General features: G+C 48.0%; 1 protein-coding gene and 1 long non-coding RNA gene across 2 annotated transcripts in view; one reads left to right on the top strand and one right to left on the bottom strand.

Annotated features, from left to right (window-relative positions):
* The window catches only part of LOC142202762 (uncharacterized), an 827,816-nt gene that overhangs the window by 136,340 nt on the left and 679,122 nt on the right, over positions 1–12,354 (top strand). The gene's annotated exons all lie outside the window — the stretch shown is intronic.
* Positions 1–12,354, bottom strand: part of LOC142202758 (gastrokine-1-like) — a 474,099-nt gene that overhangs the window by 455,972 nt on the left and 5,773 nt on the right. The gene's annotated exons all lie outside the window — the stretch shown is intronic.

Raw genomic sequence — 12,354 nt, 5'->3', positions numbered from 1 at the left:
GATTTGGTCTACTGAGAGGGATTGCCTCTCTGCCCATGATGCAGCCACCGACCTGGTAGCGTGGGCTCGCAAAAATTCCGGAACCTGCAGCCCTTGTGACTGTAAGGCCACTGAGATGGCTTCTCTGATCCACCTCGACAGAGTGGGTTTGGATGCCTTGACACCTCTGTTGTGACCAAAAAAATTGATGAGCAGGTTTTCTGACTTACGGAATGGGCCTGTTCGGTCCAGGTATACTTGCAATGTTCGCACCAGATCCAGACTATGCATCCTCTCCTCCCACTCCGAGGAGGGAGAGGGGAAAAAAGTGGGCAAGGTTATAGTCTGGTTTATATTTTCCACTGACGGAACCTTGGGCAGAAAACCTTGAACAAACCTAAGCTGGACTCTGTCTGGAAAAAAGACTGTGTATGGCTCTGATGCCGCCAAGGCCTGGAGCTCACCCACTCGCTTGGCCGATGTGATCGCCAGCAAAAAAGTCACCTTCCAAGAGAGGTACTTGAAGTCCACTTCAGCTAAAGGTTCAAATGGAGGGCCACATAGCCCTTGCAGGACCGCAGCTAAGTCCCATTGGGGAGCCGGGGGCCGAACCGGGGGTCGGAGCCTGGAGGCCCCTTTCTGGAATTGCCTTATAAGAGGATTCTGAGACAGTCTAGTCCCCAATAGAGCGGATAACGCCGAGACATGTACTCTCAAGGTGGCTGGGGACAATCCTTTGTCCAACCCTTCTTGTAAAAACTCCAGGACTGATTCGATAGATGTTGTATCGCACTGCCTCCTGGCTCCCCAATCGTTAAATACTTGGGCGATCCTCTGGTAACTACGATTGGTTGAGTCCGCTCTAGAGTGGGCCAGTGTTCTTAAAACGGCCTGGGACAATCCTCTGTCTCCACGTACGGTGCGGTCAACCTCCAGGCAGTGAGGTTGAACCTGTCCAGATCCTGGCAGAGCTGACTGTTTAGAGTTACCAGGTTTTGGACACACGGAAGCCTCCAGTAGGTCCCTCGACTCATTAACATGAGGTGGGTAAACCATGCCCTTTTCGGCCAGAACGGCATGATGACAATGGCCGATGTCTGGTCCTGCCTGAGTTTTGCCAACACCCTGGGAATCATTGGAATGGGAGGAAAAACGTATACTAGTTTGAAGCTCCAGGGTATTGACAGGGCATCGATCGCCAAGGGATTGCCGTCCCGGTACAGGGAGCAAAACCGTCCCACCTTGGCGTTGTGTTGGGTGGCCATCAGATCCACCTCGGGGAGACCCCATATCCTGGTAAGCTGTTGGAAAATTTCCGGGGACAGGGACCATTCGGCTGTTGTCACTAGTCCCCTGCTTAGTTGATCTGCCAGGACGTTGAGGTGGCCTTTGATATGTACCGCTGACAGCCGGGACAAATTCTTCTCCGCCCATGAAAATATCAGATCGGTCACCCGCATCAAGGAGGGGGACCTGGTGCCCCCTTGTTTGTTGATATATTGGACGGCTGTAGAATTGTCTGTTCTTACTCTGACAGCCTTCCCTTGGAGATGGGGAGTCAGAGTCCGTAGTGCCAGAAAAACTGCCGTAAGTTCTCGCCAATTGGAGGAGCGAGTTCTCTCCTGCGGGTTCCATGTTCCCCGTATTAGGGTCTCCCCCAGATGCGCTCCCCAGCCTGTTAGGGAGGCATCTGTGGTCAACAGGGTCCAGGAGGTCTGGACCGTGGACCTCCCGTCTTTGAGTTGGGACCACCATTGTAGTGATCGACGGGCACTGATGGAAAGCTGGATAGGCTTCTGAAGTCCCATGGGACTGTGGTTCCATACTCTCAGGATCTCGAGTTGTAACGGGCGCATGTGCCATAGAGCCCAGGGAACTGCCTCGATGGTCGCGGACATGAGACCTAGGACCTTCATCGCTGTCCTGATTGTAACCTTCCTGGTTCGGGATAGGTAGTGAACCGCTCGACCAATCTTCTCCTTTCGAGGAGAGGGCAGGGAGATCATCATACTGAGAGAATCCAGGTTGAACCCTAGGAATTGAATCCGGGTAGATGGAACCACTACTGACTTTTGCCAGTTTACTAGCCAGCCCAGTTCGCTTATAAATGCCACTGTGATGCTCAACTGCGTGGCGAGGAGCTCCCTTGACTGAGCTTTTATTAGCCAATCGTCTAGATATGGGACAATAAATATCCCCTGGAGGCGCAGGGCGGCTATGACCGGGGCCACTACCTTTGTAAAGGTGTGGGGGGCTGAGGTTATACCGAACGGGAGAGCTGTAAACTGGAAGTGATGTAATCTTCCGTTTAGATATGTGGCAATCCGTAAATATTTTCTGTGTGGAGGATAGATAGGAATATGGAGGTATGCGTCCCTCAAATCCAAGGTGACGAATAGATCTCCTGGCTGCAGAAAAGGGAGAACCGACCTTATGGTCTCCATCCGGAACCGGACCTTGCGGATAAATTGATTTACATACCTTAGGTCGATAATCATGCGCCACCCTCCGGTCGATTTTGGCACTAGAAACACGGGTGAGTAGACGCCTTGCCCTTGTTCGTTCAGGGGGACGGGTTCCAATGCAGCCTTGTCGATATACTCCAACACAGATCTTTGCAGATGAAGTTGTTTGGTGCCCTGAAGAGGGCGGGTCCTCCTGCATCTGTCTGGAGGAAGGGAAAGGAAGTTTATTTTGTAGCCTTCCCGTATAAGTTGGAGAACCCAAGGATCCTGGATCTGATGGTGCCAGGCGGTTAAATGTAAGGAGAGACGACCCCCCACCTTGGCCCTGCAGGCAAGGGGGTCGTGACAGTCAGAAGGTGGATCTTTTCTCACCACCACGGGAGGAACCTCGACCGCCTCTTGGGCCCGAGGGGCGCCTACGGAACTGGCCTCTAGACATGCCTCTGGAGGGGGCGTAGCCCCGAAAGGATCGTTGCCTGGATCCTGTAGACTGGGGCAGGTTCTTACCCTTTGAATCGGCCAGACCCTCCATTATCCGGTCGAGTTCGCTGCCAAATAGCCTGCCGGGCTCGAATGGCAAGGCGCATAAATTAAACTTGGAGGCATTATCTGCCCTCCAGGGCTTAAGCCAGAGGGGGCGCCTTGTGGCGGTGGACAATGCCATGGATCTTGCGGCCAGCTTGACCTGGTAGAAGGCCGCCTCCGAGAGATAGTCAGACATGAGGGAAATATTTGTCATGGCCGACAGCAAGTCGTCCCGATGGACCCCGGAATCAATATCTCTCTCCAGCTTAGAGATGTCTGACCGCAGTTTAGCGACCACCTCGCTAGCCGCAATGCCCACTGAGGCCTGTGCCGAGGAAGAGGCGTATACACGCCTCAGGGACCCCTCCGCCCTGCGATCCATCACATCTTGGAGGTTAGAGCCATCCTCCGCTGGTACCACCGTGCGCTTTGACAGTTTGGAGACGGCTATGTCAACCTTGGGCGGAGGGCCCCAGGAGCTGGATTGTGCCTCGGATAGGGGAAAAAGAGACCTAAAGCGTCTAGACGCAATGAATGGGCGTTCAGGGAACCGCCATTCAGCCTCCAGCCTTTTTACCAAGTCTGGGTCCGCCCTGAAGGCTCTGAGAGAGGTAGATGGAGCCTCCTCAGCCGCCTCCTCCAACTCCTTAGCCCGAACCACTCTTAGCAGTTTGGGCATCCTCTCCACCGAGAATACCGGCTTAGATGGGTCCAGGTTGTCCTCCGCCGAGGATACCTCGTCCAAGATCTGGAGACCCTCCATCGGTGGGAGAGAAGGAGGCGAATCCAGCCGTGGTCTCTTGGCCAATTGAGAGATAGAGAATTTCATCTCTTTCATCGACTCCTCGACGAATTCCCTTACCCAACCGACCATGTCACGGACAGAAGTGTCTTCTGAGGGGGGACCCCGACACCCGCGACAACATTGGTAAGCGTAGCCATCAGGTAAGGGGACTTCGCATTTGGCGCAGGCAAGGTGGCGACGCTTACTGGAAGCCTTCCTTTTAGGGTTATCCGCCACTGAAGAGGAGGATGACATCTAAGGAAAAACATATTACTCATTATTTCCTTTACCTTTGCAGCCTCTACCCTGAGGGCCCACCAGGGGGCATACATCACCTTTTGAAAGGAATTTCAGCACCTGTGGTGTCAGGAAATTTTCTTCTACTTTCTGGTTGCCCAGGGAGAGTAGGAACCTGCAAGCTAAGCAGACAGGCAACCTACTCTGGGCAGACCAGGAAGAAATAGGGAGAAACGGGGGCGGGGCGAACCTTAGCTCCGCCCCCTTCCAGCGCCTCGGCTAGAGCCAGGCTTGGGGGCACCATTTTATTGCTAGCCTAAGATGGCTAGGAGGATGGAGTGGAGGGGGACACTATCCCTTTAAATCCAGCACAAAAAGCGGGGTGGGAGCGCTGCTCAAGCGCTCCCAAAGTCCGGCCGAGCGGGGACGACGGTCCGCGCATGCGCGAACCGGATTCCCGCGCATGCGCGGGAAGAGAGGAAGTCCGCGGAGCACCAGCAAATAGTGCCCGCGGCGAAACAAGGAACCGCATCTACAGTTCCCCCCGGCAGCCGGACGAATGGCGCCGCAGCGCCGAGAACAGATACGCTGCCTCACCATCCCCCCCCATCCGCTGTAGCACAGATGGGGCCGCGCCAGACCGGAGAAGGCAGGAGGCGCCGTCAGGGAGGCAAAGAAAGCCCCAAACCCCCGGTAAGACTCTGATAGCAGCAGCACAAGATGGGGGGAGGGGGGGGGCTAGAAAAAGGAGATTTCCTCCAAAAAAAAAAGAGAAAATGTGTGGGAGAGGAGGAGACCTCTCCCTCCACCTGTCCTGGTAACAGGACAGAAAAAAACACAGGGAGGGGGAGGTCTCCTGGACCTTTTATGGGAGGGTAACTAGTTAGTTTATTAAAAGTTCCACCTGTCCTAACAGTACACAGGGGCAGGAATACCCCATCTTGTGCTGCTGTTTGGGCGTAGGGGGAACATTTGTTCCTTCCACCTTCCCCATATACTTCTAGTTTGCTCGACCAATCACGCCTATATTCTGAATAGGGTTAGGGCAGTAAGACACTTTCAGACTTCTCTTATATCCCCTAAGAACAAATAGTTTGGTCATATTGAAATCCAGTAGCAAAAACCCTTGTCACTTGCTATGAGGAGAAGGTTGGGAGTCCCATTAACATTATGTGGTTGGCCAGCAATCCAAAAATCAGAAGAGTCTGCTAACATTAGTCGAAATTTGTATAACCGGCTTTATAGGGAGTGATTGATGACACCTCAGGTTATAGCAGGGAGTCATGACTGGTGTTGGGAGATCTTCTTGAGATTTGACCTTGAAAATCTTCACAAAGTTCATCAGCAAATGTTAGATGGGACCAAACATATTTGTCCCAACCACTAATATAATATGGGACCTCTTTAGACCCCATAATACAATAAACAGAGGCACCATGGAGGTGCGTAAAGATAATAGACAACTCATGCACATCTAATTCCACCTTTCTGGGACAGGACTCAAAATATTTATCGCCAGGGATGAACCTAGCTTTTATGCCGCCTGAGGTGGACGACAGACAGCCGCCCCCCGGGAGAAGGAGGCAGAGCGGAGGGGGCGGAGCGAAGGGGGCAGGGTGGAGCGGCGTTAGCAGGCAGGGAGCGTGAGGGGAGGCCGGTGGAGCAGCGCTGCGTCCACAGGGCCTCCCCAGTCCACCGCTCGCTTCCCGTGCCGGGCTGCCGAGACAGTGACGCTAAGGGCTCGTTCACATCTGCGTTCTCCTCTCCGTTCTGCAGGTTTCCGTTTCCTGCATAAAACAGAGCAGGAGACACAAACCTGCAGGATTCTCTCTCACCCATTCATTTGAATGGGTGAGAAAGCTGTGCGGCGGTGAGCGTTTTATGCTCTCTGCCGCAAAACCGGGTTTTATAATCCGGACACAGAGTCGGACATGCAGTACTCTGTGTCCGGATTTAAAAAAAAACGGTTTCGTGGCGGAGAGCATAAAACGCTCACCGCCGCTCACGGCTGGACCCGGTCTGTGGTTTCCGTCTTCTGGCATGCAGTAGACGGAAACCACAGAACGGAGACCCTGAACGCAGGTGTGAACCTAGCGTAAGCCAGTCCAGGACAGTTTGTCCTGGACTGGCTTAGGTTAGCAAAAATGCCACCCCTTCACCCCCCCCCCCCCAAGGGGCCCGGCATAGTGCTGCCTGAAGCGGTCGCTTTCGGGTCGCCTCATGGGAGGTGCGGCGCTGTTTATTGCCCTAATATTTAGGTTCTTACAAATGTGAAAAAAATATTCCAAAAATCCATATAATAATATAAGATTAATACCATTGAAGTTAATTTGTATTATTGTGATTTTGATAAAGTTATTTAAAAAAAAAAGTCACACATCACTACTTAGGCCATAAGCCATAAACATGGCCGCCTATTGCCTAGAGCAGAACATGATGATGTCACCTCTGGAATCTTCAGCCATTGTGATGTCACCACTACACTACTATATAGCCATGACACGTTACAGTCTGAGCCTTGAGGGTTTACAGCGTGGCGTTGATATAGGAGATTGTGTATGTGAAGACTGCGATATGGGAAGAACACAGACATTCTTTCTGCGCTTTCTGAGTTGAGTTGTTATGGAGGACTCTGAAGTCCTGCTAAGACGGATGTTGGAGGTGACCGTAACACTGTGTGTGGTGGAAATACTCAGGACCATCAATCGAGATGATGATGATAATGATGACTATTGTTGACCAAGACCTACAGCTTCATCAGTGACTTTCTTACCACCAGCAACAGTCCAGACCATCCCCGGGCGGACATCCCATCATCTGAAGTATTACAGGACTCAGTGCTATATCTGTGGACATACCCGGGCTGACATCCCATCATCTGAAGTATTACGGGACTCGGTGCTACAGTGTTGGCCAAAAGTATTGGCCCCCCCTGCAATTCTTTCAGATAATATTCATTTTCTACCAGAAAATGATTGCAAGCACAAACTCTTTGGTAATATCTTCATTTATTTTGCTTGCAATGAAAAAACACAAAAGAGAATGAAAAAAAAGTCAGATCATTGATCATTTTACACAAAACTCCAAAAATGGGCCAGACAAAAGTATTGGCCCCCTCAGCCTAATACTTGGTAGCACAACTTTTAGACACAATAACTGCGAACAACCGTTTCCGGTAACCATCAATGAGTTTCTTACAAGGCTCTGCTGGAATTTTAGACCATTCTTCTTTGGCAAACTGCTCCAGGTCCCTGAGATGTGAAGGGGGCCTTCTCCAAACTGCCACCAAGAGATCTCTCCCCCACAGGTGTTCTATGGGATTCAGGGCTGGACTCATTGCTGCCACTTTACAAGTCTCCAGTGCTTTCTCTCAAACCAGTCTCTAGTGCTTTTTGAAGTGTGTTTTGGGTCATTGTCCTGCTGGAAGACCCATGATCTCTGAGGGAGACCCAGCTTTCTCACACTGGGCCCTACATTATGCTGCACAATGTGTTGGTAGTCTTCAGACTTCATAATGCCATGCACACGGTCAAGCAGTCCAGTGTCAGAGGCAGCAAAGCAACCCCAAAACATCAGGGAACCTCCGCCATGTCTGACTGTAGGGACCGTGTTCTTTTCTTTGAAGGCCTCTTTTTTTTTTTTCTTGTAAACTCTATGTTGATGCCTTTTCCCAAAAAGCTCTACTTTTGTCTCATCTGACCAGAGAACATTCTTCCAAAACGTTTTTGGCTTTCTCAGGTAAGTTTTGGCAAACTCCAGCCTGGCTTTTTTATGTCTCTGGGTAAGAAGTGGGGTCTTCCTGGGTCTCCTACCATACAGTCCCTTTTCATTCAGACGCCGACAGATAGTACAGGGTGACACTGTTGTACCCTCGGACTGCAGGGCAGCTTGAGCTTGTTTGGATGTTAGTCGAGGTTCTTTATCCACCATCCGCACAATCTTGCGTTGAAATCTCTCGTCAATTTTTCTTTTCCATCCACATCTAGGGAGGATAGCCACAGTGCCATAGGCTTTAAACTTCTTGATGACACTGCGCACGGTAGACACAGGAACATTCAGGTCTTTGGAGATGGACTTGTAGCCTTGAGATTGCTCATGCTTCCTCACAATTTTGCTTCTCAAGTCCTCAGACAGTTCTTTGCTTTTCTTTCTTTTCTACATTCTCAATGTGGTACACACAAGGACAAAGGACAGAGGTTGAGTCAACTTTAATCCATTTCAACTGCCTGCAAGTGTGATTTTGTTATTGCCACCACCTGTTAGGTGCCTCAGGTAAGTAACAGGTGCTGTTAATTACACAAATTAGAGAAGCATCAGATGATTTTTCAAACAGTGCCAATACTTTTGTCCACCCCCTTTTTATGTTTGGTGTGGAATTATATCCAATTTGGCTTTTTGACAATTCTTTTTGTGGTTTTCCATTGAAGACAAATTAAATGAAGATATTAATACCAAAGAATCTGTGATTGCAATCATTTTCTGGAAGAAACTGAGTATTATCTGACAGAATTACAGGGGTGCCAATACTTTTGTCCAACACTCTATATCTGTGGATAGACCCCGGCTGACATCCCATCATCTGAAGTATTACAGGACTCGGTGCTATATCTGTGGATAGAATTCCTACCTTTTCCGTCATATACACAGTCTCATGATGTTTTTCTGCTTTTAATAAATAAGACGTTGTGACATCTGATCTTCTCTTTCGTGACCTTTTTCATTCTTCTGGGTGATGTCGGGGACTGATGTGGCCTGTGATAGGTCTTAGTAGTCATGTGGAGTGGGTCAATATAATGACACTATTAACTGAGACCAAAAGAGGGGAGAAAAGGTGAATTTAAGTTGATAATTTTTCTGCACCTGAGCTGGGCCTCTGAAAAAATTCCCAAATGATCATGTCCCACACCAACACTCACTAGACGGCAATTGTTTTTCCAAATTCCCAAAGTTTTTTTTGCATTTCGAGTCAGAGGCGTAGCTAGGGGTTTGGTACAGGGGGGCAAACATATCCATGGCGGCCCCCTACCTGGGTATACAGATATTATTACTATACGGTGACCTTATAGTGATATCCTGGCCGTACACAAGGCTCTGCATACAGTTTAAGTAAATACAGCACAGAGAAATGTTGTGACTTAGGCAGGGTTCACACTAGCGTTGGTGTCCGACAGCTATTGTCCCATGCCAATGTCAGCGCAAAATCTTGCGCGGACATTAGCATCGGACACTAGCTGTCAGACACCGACGCTAGTGTGAACGCCCCCTTACAGGAGACGTCTCTGACTAATTCACATTTCGTGTCTCCTCCATCTGGACCGCCATGACCACTTCTTCCAGCCGCAGCTTGTCTCTGTAAAGTTTACAGCACAGACATCTTTGGCTCTTTACTTTTCCAGACACCTGACCCACATTTTACTTGCCTATACAAAGTGCCCATCCTGCTGCTATCCACAATTATAAAATACATTATACAAAAAAATCCCCTGACAACGAATGATACCCCCAAATATATCTTAAATTAATAATGCCCCTTTGTGCCCCTTAATACCTCCTGTGGGATTGTTCAGGATCAGAAATATTAATGCAGGCAGCAGGCCAGGGTTATAAATGCACTGACACCTGCATGCATGACACCAATATTGACTGGACAACCCCTTTAAAACAATAATGCCTCAGCGGTCACAGGAAAGGACCTGAGACATCACTCATATATGTCGCTGGTGACGTCTTAGGTCCTCTTATGTGACCGCTGAGGCCACTTATCTACTGGTTAGGGGAAGAATTTGGGTTTCAGCACCACCCCACATGTAATAATGCCCCCCTCTATTTGTTACAGCCCCCCTTCCACATAAGTAATGCTGAATTGCTGTTGTGAGTCCCTGGCTCTAGGTTTCCATGTATGACATCCATTGTGACATCATCCATTATGATGTCACCATACATTCTGAACCCTTACAGGAGGACACATGGTGCCTATGCTAGAAAGAGTAACTTTCCAGGCAGCAATGCTCAGTATCCCCTCTGGTGTGTATCTCCATTCGCCTTCTTTCTACGTTCACATGCAGTATATAACTGAAGAACAGATATCTGTCCATATGATATCTTTATGTTTGCCTCTGGTGTGATATGCACTGGTGGGTTTCCTTCTTGGTTTCCTCTTTCTACATTTAGGAGCCCAGTGGCATCCACACTCAGTGACTTTGTATACACGGAGATCGGTCAATCACTGGTTAGGACCGCCCACTGGACTCCCAAGCAGAGAATAAATAAAATCAATTTATACTTTTCCCACAAAACTAAATATCAACCTCCTCCTTCTCTATAATAGTAATGGGAACGTCTTAGTGAAAGGTAGCATTTGGATCTGCTCACTAACAAGAGCCTGCTCTTATGGCTCTTGAACTGCTCCTTTATAAATTACCACTTCTATATAGAAAGTCAGGTACTCCAATCCAGTACACCTTTTATCCCAATGGTATGATGCACGTCATAACATTAGATTAATAGGAGAAGGGGGTAACCAATTTGGAGGTGGGGATAGCCAGGGTCAAGGTGTCAGCTCTTTCACGAACGACACATCACTACACTATAACATACTGCCTGATTGTACTGCATGTACACAGGTGCCCCTTACATAGGTCTGAGGTATATTCTGTAGTTCCCATGCAACAGTGACTCTCGGAACCTACATAATAGTGCCACATGTACCACCTACACACATGGTCAAAATTCTTGATACCCCCTCGTTTAATGAAAGAAAATCCCACAATGGTCATAGAAATAACTTGAATCTGACAAAAGTAGTAATAACCAAACTACATGTTGACAAGCCACAAAGCTTCTGGGAGAATGTCCGATGGACAGATGAGACAAAAATAAAACTTTTTGGCAAGACACATCAGCTCTATGTTCACAAATAGAAAAATGAAGCATATCTTGTAAAGAACACTGTCCCTACTGTGACACATGGAGGAGGCTCTGTTATGTTCTGGGGTTGCTTTACTGCATCTGGCACAGGATGTCTTGTATCTGTGCAGGGTACAATGAAATCTCAAGACTATCAAGGGATTATAGGGAGAAATGTGCTGCCCAGTGTCAGAAAGCTTGGTCTCAGTCACAGGTCATGGGTCTTGTAACAGGACAGTGACCCAAAACACACAACTAAAACCACCCAAGAATGGCTAAGAGGGAAACATTGGACTATTCTGAAGTGGTCTTCTATGAGCCCTGACCTAAATACTATTGACCATCTTTGGAAGGAGCTGAAACATGTCACCTGGAAAAGGCCCCGTGCAAACCCGAGACCACTGGAGCAGTTTGCTCATGAGGAGGCCAAAATACCTGCTGAGAGGGGCAGAAGTCTCATTGACAGTTACAGGAATCGTTGGATTGCAGCGACTGCCTCAAAAGGTTGTGCAACAAAATATTAAGTTACGGGAGCCATCATTTCTGTCCAGGCCTGCTAAATTCTGTTGAAGCGAAAATGACCATTGTGGGGTTTTTAGTTAATTAAATGAGGGGGGCCAACAATTTTGTCCACGTGTGTAGACAGCTTGGTCGTAACGTTGACCCTGTTTATATCATTTGGACCATACAGTTGAGGTTTACTTATGGTGGGACCTCAGGAAGAAAGAACTATCCTAAGCTTATATCCTCAAATACAACCCCCTGGTGTACATGCTCGGTCACTGCTTTAGGCCTGGCCCTCACTTTCCATGTCTGACACCCATTATGATGTCCTTCTAGGTTTTAGAATGCCTGAATACAGTAGGTATCCCCATGTTAGCAGGAATATATCTATCCTGTGCCGCTACTGCTGCTGCAACCCCGTGACTCTAGTTTTGTATACTGTATATGACTCTTATAGTGACATCATCACCAGCCATAGTGGTCACCATATTGTACATTGCAGACCCTGAAAGGAGAAACACTTTGCCTATGTATACCTGAGAAAGCAGGTGTAAATATCCACAGTGGTGTTCAGAAGGTGTTTTGGTATGTAATATTTATCTGATCTATCTACCTATCTATTCATTTATTTATGTATCTGATATGTATCTACCTCACATCTATCTGTGATCAACATATCTCATCTAATCTGTTATATCTATCTCATATCCATTTCTGATCTATATCTATCTATCTTATATGTGTATATACTGTATCTATATATGTATGTATCTAATCTGTGATTTATCTCATATGTATCTAATATCTAATTATCTATCTTTCTATCTATCTATCTATCTATCTATCTATCTATCTATCTCCTATCTATCTATCTATCTATCTATCTATCTATCTATCTATCTATCTCCTATCTATCTATCTATCTATCTATCTATCTATCTATCTATCTATCTA

The sequence above is a fragment of the Leptodactylus fuscus genome, chromosome 5, assembly GCF_031893055.1.
Source record: "Leptodactylus fuscus isolate aLepFus1 chromosome 5, aLepFus1.hap2, whole genome shotgun sequence".
Classification (NCBI taxonomy): domain Eukaryota; kingdom Metazoa; phylum Chordata; class Amphibia; order Anura; family Leptodactylidae; genus Leptodactylus; species Leptodactylus fuscus.
The sequence above is the reverse complement of the archived record's forward strand: the minus strand, read 5'-3'. Positions and strand labels throughout refer to the sequence as shown.